This window comes from Trematomus bernacchii, unplaced genomic scaffold (genome assembly GCF_902827165.1).
Source record: "Trematomus bernacchii unplaced genomic scaffold, fTreBer1.1, whole genome shotgun sequence".
Lineage (NCBI taxonomy): Eukaryota > Metazoa > Chordata > Actinopteri > Perciformes > Nototheniidae > Trematomus > Trematomus bernacchii.
Window position 1 is genome coordinate 5246759 of NW_022987342.1, and position 13969 is coordinate 5260727.

General features: G+C 40.7%; 1 pseudogene; it reads right to left on the reverse strand.

Annotated features, from left to right (window-relative positions):
* LOC117481248 overlaps positions 1-13969 on the reverse strand; it is a 60793-nt pseudogene that overhangs the window by 20388 nt on the left and 26436 nt on the right.

Sequence of the window (13969 nt, forward strand, 5' to 3'; positions counted from 1 at the left end):
CCCCTTCTTAACTATCACCCAGTCTCCCGGCTGCTCGGGAGTTGCCGGGGGACGGCTTGTAGGAGCTACCCCTTGCCGGTCCGCACCGACTAACATGGGTTTTACTGTACAGGGTGCGTACGGGTGCTGGAAATCCTTGAAAATGCTTGAAATTGTACGAGGTGTTTTCAAGGTTTGAAAAGTGCTTGAATTTTGGGAATGGTGCTTGAATTTGGGATAAAGTGCTTGAAATTGTAAATGCTTTACTTCGCTTTTTAGATTAAAAGAAAATAAAGAAGTCGGAGCGCGCTTAATTGCTTCGCTTTTACATAAAACAGCTCCGCTTCGGCCTTCCCGCGCAATGCGCGTGACCGGCAAGTGTTTTTGTTACGTGTGTGACCTGGGCATTCTGATGAGAGTGATATATGACAGTATGCCAGGAGCAGTGGCGAGCCGTCAGGGCCCTCTAGGCCCTCTGTGAGGGCCTAAGATATTCCAAAAAATAATATTTAAAAACATTAAAAAAAAATATATTTTTTAAAAATATATATTTTTTTTATATTATTTTTGTTATATTTTTCATTAGTTTTACCGAAAAAAAACTTGATTTAATAAAATAACATTTCCAAAGAAATAAATCCTTCGAATCTGCCTGTTCGGTCTCTGTTTGAATGTGAAGGGTTACATGAAAGAAGGTCTGGCCCTCTCTGCGATTCACAGAGGGCCCGCTATAGTAACTGAACGAGAGAGTAATGTCAAATGACAGTACAATTGACCAATCATATCTTCCCTCTAAATGGGTGGGTTTCATTATCGCGGACTTTATGACAAGTTCCGCCCGCTGTGAAACTTTTCTTGTTTCCATAGCAACAACAACTTCCTGTCAACAGCGTGAACTCGCCTTCAAAATAAAAGCATGCCAAATTACACTTAAGACATACAACTGTAACGAAAGTAACAAACACAATGCAATATCATTTTCAATGTCAAAGAACACAAATTGGGTTCACAGGTGTTGTTTTGTGTGGTAGAGGGTCGCTGTCATTGATGAGTTTTGCACCCTGGGCCGTTGTTTTGATATTCCGCTGAAGTATACGCTGTGACGTAATAACTTTTTTTTCCTTTTTTTCGAGGGAAGGGGTGGGGGTCAGAGGGCCTAGGTATAAAGCTCACGGCTCGCCACTGGCCAGGAGGTTGCCTTTTCGACGAGCGTTGGCTAGCAGAAGACAAATACAAGACATGGCTAAGACGAGGGTCAAGCGAATCCCAAGAGTAGCCTCCTGCAAAGTGTGCAACAATAACGATGCGAGAGTCTGCGCTGACGAGCCACACACCACAGTAGAGCATTTTAGATTAGGCTATTGTTGCATGTAAAATACATGACACTTTTCTCTGTGCGCGGCAAAACAAGCTCGCCAAAATGGCTTCACTAGTCTGGCAGTATTTTAAGTGTCCGAAAATGACAATAAAATAGCGGTATGCAACGTGTGTGTGAAGCAGAAATCCTGCAGCTCCACCCGCTGTGACGGACCGGTGAGCGGAGCAGAACACACATTAAGAGTTAGACCTAACACACTTAGCTATTTTATCTACTTCTGGAACAAGCTAAACTAGTTATAAATATATTTATTCTTCACGGTCGGGTCGCTCATTACTGGATCAGTGAGCTGCAGGAGATACTGACGGGCTGTCAGGAGAGAGGGGGAGAGAGGAAAAGAGAGCGATATCGGTATCGGCCGACTGATTCCGGCGATCGGCTCCAAAATTGGCGATCGGAGCATCCCTAATAATTGTATATGATATGTTTTATAATGATTGATCATGAAAGTGTTATCAAAGCTGGTAAAGTTGCAGCTAGTTTGAATGACTTTGTATACTACAGAGTAGCTTGTGAATTTACTCCAGGTGGAACTAAAGTCTGATTTAACACTTGATTATATTTCACATCATTCATCCACATCTGTAAAGTAACTAAAGGTATTAAATACATGTAGTGGAGTCAAAGTACACCATTTACCTCTGACTTGTGTTTACTGCCAACCTAAAAGTACCTCAAAAATAGTAATCAATAATATATTGAAAAGTTATTTGGCTGATTGTTTTATATTGGCTCAGCCAGGTTATATGGGATGCCCAGTCTACGTACAGATGGGTCACACATTTTGAAATATTAAACTTAGTTTTCTTTTCTAACATTTTTAATTTTTCATCCTCATGTAGAATGCTATTATGAAACACACATTTGGTTGTTTATAGCATAAAGAACATCTGATTTAATGTGAGGTAGGGAAATAATCATTTGAGTATAAGTATGTGTATATAAATATGTAATTTACAACAGCTGTAAGATGCTTGAAAAGCTTGAAAATGCTTGAAAAGTGCTTGAATTTGACTTTGGAAAAGGTGTAAGAACCCTGACTGTAGCTGAGTTACTTTCTAAAATGCGGAGCCGGGCTTCTATAGCTGTGATTCCCGCCTCCAACCTAGCAACTGTACTACATTTAACACATGTAGGCCTATCGGTACCAGTAAAGGAGGAAGGGAAATAACCAAACATAAGACAGATTGTTGTAGCAAAACACCTAGGTGGTGGCTGAAAGCCCCCCCCTCCGCTACGCGCCGTTCGTTAGATGAGGCTGATTCTATTTAATAAAGAAAGGAATTGAAAACACCGGAATTAAAGGTTATAACAATAATCTGAGTTTACTGGTAAGAAACAAAATACGTATACAAGTTTTACAGAGTACTCCGGGTTTCCACTGCTGTGCGATACAGGTATCGGGACCAGCCAGCCAGCAAACAAGAAGCATTTTACATGCATAAACAACAGTATTCATATTCATATTTTGGGGCGGAGATGTGTTGACTTCTTCCTTCCCATTTTACTCCGAAGCGAATCAGAGAGTCCGTGGGGAGGAGCTGTGTGAGCTGCTCACTCCCCCAGGTGTTTTTACTGGTTGGATTCACTTCTGGTCGGGTCCAATACAGCGAATCAGAGTTCTGACCAGAACGTGAGATTCTGAAGTTCAACAGGGGCAAAGTCAATCTTATCTCTGCACCGATATTTACTCCCTTACTTTCCCATGGAATATTTCACATAAACTATTCTTTCTCAGACAATTAAACATTGTGCACAGATATAATGATGCCCAGAAAGAACCTTGAAAAGAATATGTGTTTGTGTGCTAGTGGAAAGGAGGTGTATGTGTGTGTAACAGGATCTCTGGGTCAGTGAGTTGTAAGTGAGAATACAATATCTATATATGTGATTACTTAAAACAGTTCAAACAATACATGTTCACTAAAATACAATTCAAAATAATACATGTTTACTTCAATACAGTTTAGAACCATATCTGTTTACTTCAAGATAGAGCAGGAAATAGCACCCGAGGGTGGGGAAGGAGCCATGGCTAGCTATCAAGCTAAAGTAGCTACCGTTAGCAAACCCGAAAAGAGTGTAAGCAACTGTGGAGTTACAGTCGCTAAGAGAAGGAGAGTTGTGAGTGCTTAAGCTGTAGTGACATGTGATTACAACGTCAGGTAGCTGCCGTGATCAAGAATTGTAAAACGATCGATTTAGTTTAAGATAATATAAGCTATCAGCAGCAGAACAGGCACACAGGATACTAGCCCGGAGGTGACTGACAACAACAACCGGAAGTGACAACACACTTACCGCAATAGTGAGGGTCCGTGTAGGAACAAGCCTGTGTATTTGTTAATTCCCCTATAACGGAACGTCTACACAGCAGCGTTAAAAAAATCTTGGAGGTGGGCGTATCTGAAGCTTGAGGATTTTTTACGAGCAACCAATCACATGAATCTCCCGCCCGCGACATACGAAGCAAAAAAGCCCGAAGTAAACTGGATATAAACTCCCCAAAACAGGCGAAAACCTACCACTGTCTCTGCCACCTCCCTCCATGCCTGGCTCCTCCGGTTTATATCCCGGTAGGTCTGGTCATAAAGCACCGGGTGATTGATTCGCTACCGCTAATTTCTCCTCCATTTTTTGGAATATGAGGAAATGACCTGCGGTATGTCTCTCCCAGCATACACGCGGTTTGATTGGCTAGAGCTTGAACTGTCAGATTTGCATACACGGGATTTGATTGGCTGACGCTTCCACCTCAGCCTCAAAAGTTGAACATTGTTCAACTTTGAATCCTCAAAATCCTCAAAATCTCCGCTCGCCTGCCCACAATGCATTTCGGCGAAAAGTGAGGGAAAGTGACGTCACCCCATTCAAAGTGAATGGGCAGAAGCGTTTCAAGATTTTTTTAACGCTGCTGTGTAGACGTTCCGTAAGAGTTCTTTATTTATTATTAGAGGTAAACTGTTTTCTATGTAATAAATAATAAATGCAAAACAAATGTAGTTTTTGTCTATAATATATACAACTTTATCAAGCTATCAATTATGTTTTGCGGCTCCAGAAAAAAACATTGGTGGAAAACGGGGCAAAATGGCTCTTTTGGTCAAAAAGGTTGCAGACCCCTGCCCTAGATGTATAGACTGTATTTCATAGAAAGCATATTTTAGTTCACACAATTCTCACTGTACATGCATGCATGGTGGTGCGTTTTGTTCAAACAGTATATTTGTGTTTCCGCACATATTTCTTTGGTGCAGAATTCTCCCCATGCAGAAAAATCCCATAACGATGAGTGTGCTTTAGATACATCAGTGTGTAGTTGGTTGGACAAAGTGCTGTGAATGAAGTGTGTGCCATTTGGTGCAAAAGTTTGTTTTGGATAAGTGCTTATGTGGTTTTGAGTGCAGTGCTTCATTTTGCATTTTCATTATGGTGTGTTGTGCACTTTGGGTGTGTGGTTTTCTGAATTGTGTTTTGTGCTTTGGCCTGCTTTAAAAAATGTGTGTAAACAACTGTTAAAAAAATGCAGATGTGGAAATTATTTAACAACTGTGTAAAAAGTACAACTGTGTAAAAAACCTCGGGCTATGTAGGGCCCGTTACGCTCCTATTACGCCACTTCCATCCTTATTTACGTTATACGTAAACAACTTCATGTTAAGTCGTAATTTCACCTTTAGCCAGAAACACTTTAAAAGACGCGCCAGAAATTACATTATCAAGCAGCAGGCTACCTAAATAATGTAATTTGAGTACCAGAGTTTTTACAGGAAAGTTGTGACCTTTTCACCGAATTTTGCAAGCAGAAATGGATCCAAATGTTGTTTGCGAAATATTGAAATACAAAACAAAAGGCAAGTATCCCGAGGGTGCCTCGAGAAGTCAGCAAAATGTAATCCGACGACGATCCATGAAATATAACACCAAAGGTGAGAAATGTAGGCCTACATATAGCCTATGCCTACTGTATTATAAACTATTGTTTTGTGTATTGAATAATCGTTTCTTCATTTTAGGTTTTATTCAGTTATGATTACACTATACCATTCCGCAGAGATGCAGAGGTCAAAGTAGCGTAATAGGAGCGTAAAGGGCCCTATAGCCCGATGTTTTTCAATATAAATACAAACAAAGTTCAACTGCAGTTCAATTGTACTTTTTATGTATTAGCAATGGAACCATTTTTTAACAGTACAATAACATAATGAATCTGTGTTGATTTAACAGGAGGAGATTTATTCTTGAAAGGTAAATCCTAGAAAATAAAAGTGGTCTGTGGTTCTGAGGAAGCGGGCAAAGTCTTCATAGACTTTCATGCAAGCCCCACAGATGCACACTGTGGCCAAAAAAAAAACAGAGATGCCATCTCCAAACGCTTTTTCTGGCCCGGAATGTGCAAAGACATAGATCAATTAGACCCTCCAGAAAAACGCGATTATGCGATCGCATAATTTACCGCATAATCAGCAAAATAGCGCATATTTTTAAAAGGCCGCATATTTCTTAAAAGGTCGCATTTTTCCACACAAAATTGAGGGAAAAAAAAGTTAACGTGAAGTAGTGATGTCATCAGCTCGCGCAGGTAAACAACACCGTAGAGTGAATGTGTGGAACTCACACGAGAGAGAAAAGCAACAAGATCAGCGCCATATAGATTATTATATAGCCTACTATTATACTATTATTATTATATACTATTATAATTATACTATTATACGGCTCTGACCAAGATGAACAAATCGAATCCATCCCATTTGCCTACGAACATTTCTGCTAAAGACCGGGCAAAGCAGTACGCAGATGTCTTGCACGAAAGTGGGGGGAAACTATTCTGCACCCCGTGCAACTGTGTGTTGGAACATACAAAATTGAAGCTGGTCAGATAACGAACGGGTAAATGAAAACAGAATGAGGCGGAGGTGTGTGTGTGTGTGTGTGTGTGTATATCATAGGAACTCTTTAAAAGGGCTTCCTTTCATTCAGTAGTAGCCTAGTAACAGGGTGTGGGAGAAGAATCACCTTTTTTCCGCCTCCCGCATATTTCCGCATATTTCGCAACTTCTCCGCATATTTCGCATAAAAACCCTGCATGTTTAATCGCATAATCAAGGATTTTAGCCCGCATAATCAAGGATTTTAGCCCGCGTTTTTCTGGAGGGTCTAATCAATGGGTGAGCAACCTTGATTATCATAAACTCTTCTCATATCCACATAACTACTTCAGCCCACATACATCTGTTACAATTAATGATGCGTTATCAACCGTAGGGTTACAATGGTAGTGCAGAAATGTGAGAAGAATTGATGCTTATGTTGAATTTCTTTCACCTTAAATTGTTATGTTGAGATGATAAATTAAAACATCAAGGAAATGTACCAATAACTATTGAAATGGTATGATAACATGACCATTTTCCTGCATTAAGGTTGCACAATGTACTGTATGCCAGGCCGGTGCCATTGTCATTAAACAGGAGGTGAAGTACACCCCAATCAAGGTATGTATATTTTGTTAAAATAAAGACCTACACATTATTCATTTGCAGTATAACAGCTTGATAGGATGATTATAAAGAATCCTCTAACCTATTATTGTGATACTCAAATTAATGTCTAATTATCACACCCTCGAGTTACCCTCTGCAAATAGAATACTTCATGGTCTTTCCATTGTTGTCTTTCGTAGGTCACACAACCATTCAAACTAATTGGGATGGATTTGATTGGGAAGCTGGCAATAACCAAAAATGGGTACCAGTATGTCTGTGTCATGATTGATTACATGACCAAATGGGCACAGGCATACCCTCTCAGGTACCAAATCAGCTGAAGAAGTGACCGGGTGCATTCTCAAATTATTTTATCAATTTGAAGCACCAAAAATAATCCTCACAGATCAAGGCAGAGAATTTGTCAATGCCGTAAGTGTTTCTTAATAAAGGCTTAACATCTGTCATGAATAATCAATGTTTACTTAATTTAAGTCTTATTTAAGACATTTCAATTTATTTTACACCATGCAATTATAGTTTTGAGGAAGTAATTTCATGTTTTGTTCCACGGACCAATTTTCAGATCAATACCCGGGTCTGTGAAATTCTACAGATAAAAAGAAGTCTGTGTTCACCATATCATCCTCAGACCAATGGAGACCAATTGGTGGAGAGGATGAATGGTACAATACAGAGGTGAGCAAAGAGTCTGTGTTAATTCATGCCCTGTTCCATTATTAGAAGCAGCAAGAAGTACCTGTCATAAAGATTCAATATTTATTTAAGTTTTGCTTAACTTTAATTGTTATGAAGACATATTTTGTGAGTTTAAAAAGATAATGCAGCTTATTCAATATAAATAGAATCTTATAGAAACCTCTGTGTCTACATGTCAGAATTATAGGTACTTCAATCTCATCTGATCCTTTTTTTTCTTTTTTCAGAGCACTCAGTAAATTGGTCGGACAGAGGCGTGGGATGAGCACCTTGATGCAGTAATGTTTGGTCTTCGGACAAAAAAACAGATGACCACAAAATGTTCTCCCTATTTCCTCATGTTTGGGAGAGAAGCTCGCTACCCATCAGAGGTGCCAGACCACTACATGGTTGGTTAACCTATATACATTGAGTCCAATCTAATCTAGGCTATGTGTGCATTATAAAAATGTTACCTTGAACTTTTTTATGAAATATATTTTCTGTATAGAGTGGCGAAGTCACGCCCATCTACTTCCGCCCCATGGGACCTTATTTCGGAAAAATAATGTATTGAAGTCAATGGAGAGAGAAAACTTATCTTTCGATCCCGTTTGAATTGTGCCATGAATTACACATATGATGTTTGTCAATCTTAAAAAATCATTTCCATGTAAAAAAAGTCACAGTTTGTCGTAAAACTGTTGAAATATATGACTATGAAAAATACGCAACTCGAAAGACTACAAATCCCAGAGTCGCGTAAGTGATGTCACAATTGTTTTCCTCCACTAAGAGATAGCTAAGATCAGCACCATATAGATAGAATCTATCTATATGGCGCTGGCTAAGATAAGATAACTTTAACAAGATGCCTGTGTGCTTAGTACCAGGTTGTTATCATACCAGCAATGGGTCTTGCTCGTTCTTTCGCTTCCCGTCTGATGAAAGGACTAGGAGTGTCTGGATCAAGCTAGCTAGTAGCTAGCACGTTAGTTAGCATTACAGCCTTGTCATTTGTATTAGCCTTAACATGAAGTAACATTAAGTAACCCAAAATGTTAAACAGTAAGAGTAGTAGTCATATTTCGTGAACCCTTTGAAGAGTACTGTCACACTGGTGTGATCATTCTATAATACACAATTTAAGCCAGGGGGAGAAATGCTAACGCTAACGCTAGCGATCTTCTCTACTTCATGCTATCTGCACAAATGGTTGACATTAAACATTAAAAAGACCAGGCAGTTCAGAGAGAATCAAAGGAAGGCAGGCAGGCAGCTTTGCATGACTTTCTTCAGGACGTGTTTCATTGTGGTGATAGTGAGGGTAGTCAATCGTTTTGTTGACAAGACAGTAGTGACGGCCATCTTGGTGACGTGTGTTGTTCTGTGAGACCAGAGATGTAGTTCATTGAGCGTTTCACACAAACAAATGTGTTACTTCACAGTTTTACGACCCTTTTTCTTTTTTGACTTGCAAAATTATCTTTTAAATTGACGAACATCATATGTGTAATTCGTGGCACAATTCAAACGGGATCGAAAGATAATCTTTCTCTCTCCATTGACTTCAATACATCATTTTTCCGAAATAAGGTCCCATGGAGGTCCACCGGAAGGGGAGGGACTTCGCCACTCTATTATACAAGTTTGTCACCAGCGAATTTCTGTGTCATCTCTGGCAAATGAGAGTAATGCAATTCTACAACTTTTTGCAAAGGTTGATGGTAGTGTGGAGGATGTTGTGGGCCAGGAGAGTTTGACAGAGGAAATCCTGCACCTGGAAGACACCCTGAAGGAAGCCAGGGAGAACGTGACAAGGGCCCAGGAAAAAACAAGGCAACGGCTGAAGTCTGCTAGCGGTAACGGAGCGTCCATACAGCAGCGTTAAAAAAATCTTGGAGGTGGGCGTATCTGAAGCTTGGGGATTTTTTGCGAGCAACGCGACCAACAACCAATCACATGAATCTCCCGCCCCTGACATACAAAGCAAAAAAGCCCGAAGTAAACTGGATATAAACTCCCCAAACAGGCGAAAACCTACCACTGTCTCTGCCACCTCCCTCCATGCCTGGCTCCTCCGGTTTGTATCCCAGTAGGTAAATAGGGACTGGTCATAAAGCACCGGGTGATTCCCTACCGCTATAATTAATTTGTCCTCCATTTTTTGGAATATGAGGAAATTACCTGCGGTATGTCTCTCCCAGCTTACGCGCGGGTTGATTGGCTAGCGCTTGAACTGTCAGATTTGCATAAACGGGATTTGATTGGCTGACGCTTCCACCTCAGCTTCAAAAGTTGAACATTGCTCAACTTTTGAATCCTGAGATGCCTGGAAATCTCCGCTCTGCTTCCCACAATGCAGTTCGGCGAAAAGTGAGGCAAAGCGACGTCACCCCATTCAAAGTGAATGGGCAGAAGCGTTGGAAGATTTTTTTAACGCTGCTGTGTGGACGGGCCGTAAGACCGTTTTTAAGGTTGGAGAAAAAGTTTGGAGGCAGAACAAACGCAGCCAGCAGAGGAAGGGAGGTAAGTTGGAGCCCAATTTTCTTGGTCCATTTACAATCTTAAACCTTCAGGGAAAAAGGGGCCCTCATACATAAAGTCAATATAGATCACCTGAAACATTGTAAAGAGGAGGGCCCAAGAATCCCACAGAAAATTAAGGGTGTCGCAAAACCAATGACAAGACCATCGGTCATAGTGTTTGCTGGAGAACCTGCATCCTCACCAGCACCACCTGCCACAGGACCTGCAGCAGCTGCACAACCACCTCCATCCTCACCAGCACCACCTGCCACAGGACCTGCAGCAGCTGCACAACCACCTCCATCCTCACCAGCACCACCTGCCACAGGACCTGCAGCAGCTACACACCCACCTCCATCCTCACCAGCGCCACCTGCCACAGGACCTGCAGCAGCTGCACAACCACCTCCATCCTCACCAGCACCACCTGCCACAGGACCTGCAGCAGCTGCACAACCACCTCCATCCTCACCAGCACCACCTGCCACAGGACCTGCAGCAGCTACACAACCACCTCCATCCTCACCAGCACCACCTGCCACAGGACCTGCAGCAGCTACACCCACCCAGGTCCAGACTCTACCAGACAAAAGTAAGAAATGTTTACACACCTGCTTGTTCTCTGACTTGGAATGCTTTACAGACTAGTGGTATTTATTCATGTTGAAATGTTTTTGTATTGTTCTTGCAGTTGTGAAAGACGCTTGGGCAGGGAATGGGAGCCATGTTCTGGTGTCCAAAATTGGTCCTTATAAACTTTATTACTGGGACATAAAGCAAATTGGTCCAAACATGGAGCTTGAGAGTGAGGTATGATCTTTTCAGCATTTTAAATAAAATTCATGGCACTTATACAGAATGTGTTGGTCTTAAATGTTATTCTTTATATAAAAAATATGTACATATGCCCATGGTGTATTAATAGGCATTGTAGGTACAATACATCTTCCTTGCTGTTCTTTTATAACATTGATGAACCTCTTTTATACTATTTTGTTACAGGTAATAAATGCATTTTTTTTCAAGGACTTCAACCAGGAGAACCCCAGACAGAGAGCCACCTTCATTGACACATTTGAGATGACAAAAATGTGGAATAACGGCACATCAAGGCTCAAAGTTAGTTACTGATAATTACCTATCCCAGCCATGTCAATAAGTGAAACAAAAGTTCTAAAGTGTTTTTTAAATATATATTTCAGATTGATCCATTGGACTATGATGTCATCTTGGGGATCGTCAATGATCACCACCACTGGACATTAACGGTGAGTGGAATCAAGGCATTATTAATACATATTCCTGTAATCTCCCTGTGAGTAAAATAAAATAAAAACGTTTTTTTTTCTTTCCTCCCGTTCTTTGTTCTGTCTTAATAATTAATTAATATCACATATGTGATAAGTACTATTATAAATCTTACTGTTCTTTTACAAAAACTAATATAATGCATGAAGAATATTGAGGGTGGTTGGAGTGGTAGAGGGATTTTCCACAATGCATACTTTTTAACATATTCTCTTTCTACTCTCATGACATGATTGTATAGGTTATGTATCCAGGCCAAAAGAGGTGCCAGTTCTTGGATCCATTAGGGGAGTCCGCTGTCAACGTTAAAAGGTGCACGGCTATAACAAGGTAGATTTGAAGTACTGTTTTTCAGCTGTCACCATCTACTATACATTTTAGATAGAATAAAACAGATGTAAAGACTACTAGATTGGAAGTCTGAACCAGATGTGGATAAAGCTGCAAAGCTGTACAAGTCCAAATTACTCTCTCAAAACGAAAACAAAAAGGCGCTCCTGCTTAGAATGGACTTGCGAGATTCGGCAGAAGACCAGGAGAGATCTTTAATCTGCTTCTACAAGGCTCAGAAGACGGAGTGGGCTAGCCCTCTCAATTATAAATTGGAAGGTACTGGTGGTCTGTCAGTGTTGAAAAATATAAAAATGTGTTTCCTGTACAATTTACTCAAAACATGCAACTTTCTTTCCATAGGGGATGCAGCTGTTGGGGAGGATGTCAACAGGTTCTTCCTCTCAAAATCAATGACCCTCCTGCAGTTTAGATTTCACATCAATTTTGGTATGTTGCGGCTGAACATGTATTTGCTTTGTGGTAAACAATGGGGACTTGTTTAAGGTTGCTTTCCACTTGTTTTTAAATTTGAAACCCCACTGCATTCTGTACAGGGAACACCAACATCACGCGAATGTTTGAAGGAGAGCCAGATCACCTAACTCCATCAACCACTCAATTCCTTCTTGAGAGTGACATGTTCCTAGTGGCAGGTATGATGGGTCGTACTGTGGGGTCTTAACTAAAAAAAAAAACGTTGCTGTTTTAAGGGCCTGTGTCCACTGAGTGCTATTTTTCTGACAGAAGCGCCGGGATGATGCACGCTCCTGTGCAGTGGAGGGGGGAAAATGCACCTGGTGTTTTGTTTTTATGACAACATAACTGAAATATCAACATATCTTCGATCCAGTATCACCACTTTAGCGGTTTTGCTTACTTTAGGATATCCTTTAGCAGGCAGGAGATAGGTTGCCTTCAGTCCCCTTTTTGACCCTGAATTATTTAGCTGACCGAAAATAGGCCATTGTGTTTATGCTCGCGCCTCCCTTATTAGCACCACATTGGCTGTTTGGGGAAAAGTGGCGATGACGACAGGAGAGTCTTTCTTAAAAAGTTAAACTTTTAACCTGAAGCGCTCCGAGGCGGTCATACACTCTGTTCTCATTGGTAACAACTGAAAAGAAAAGTGCAGGTGTTGAGGAAAAAAGCGGCCAGTGGACACATGCCCTTAATCAGTTCTTTGCTATTCAGATGTTTTCTCCTGACCAATAAAAGCATGAAATTAATATTTTCTTTATTGGCAATTTAGGAAGGATGATGGGCCATTCATTCCTACACAGTGGACCCTGCATATCTGGCCTAAGTCCTGCAATAACTCATGTCCTGTTCGGGGGATCACCAGAAACTACAACATCCGTACCACTATCCAGTTGGTAAGAATGTTGGTTGTGTTATTTGTTTGAATTAAGAACAGTGTGTTTCCTCTGTCTCTCTCTCCGTCTGTGTATATATATATGTGTGGCTATACTGTTTAGCATCCAAAGTAAAACAAAGATATGTTCTCACACTCAAGGAGCAAGGTGACGTCCATGTCCGACGTGCTGCTGTCCTCCGTGCTCTGCCTGCATATCTGCATGAAGATGACTCCACGTTTCTGTGGCATTACATGCCACAGAAACGTGAGGCCAGAGAGGATATGGCCGCCCCGGAGAAAGACTATGAGGAGGTGGGCACCGACAGCGTGGGGGACGAAGGAGAAGAAGGGGAGGAGTACTGAAACACTGAAAACATCTGTGGTGAAGACTGACCCTCCATTGTCCAACTTCAGCTCTTTTCACAACAACAACACACACACACACACACACGCACAATTGGAAACAATCCCAATAAAGTTCACTTGGGTTCCGACATGAACTCTGACTCTGTCTTCATTGACTGACTTTACATGAAGGTGAATGTAAATTCCAACTCTTATTGAAAAGGTAAAAGTACATTTAAAAAGTATATAGACACTTAAAAGAAAATGCATCAGTATTGTGTGTGTATTAGTGCCGCAGTTAAAGGTCGAGTAGCTTTAGAGGATTTAAACTTGGTAAACACAAAATCTTTAAAATAAAGTAAAGGCGTCAACATTATATTAAAAAAAAAAACTCAAGTTATTAGTAAAAGTACTCAAATATTTACATCAAAATGTACTGCAAGTACCAAAGGAAAGGTACTCATTAAGCATTAAAAATGAATTGTTTGCATTTTTTTATCAAATGCCAGCAAATAATTTTATATATATATATACACACACACATATGTTCTCATC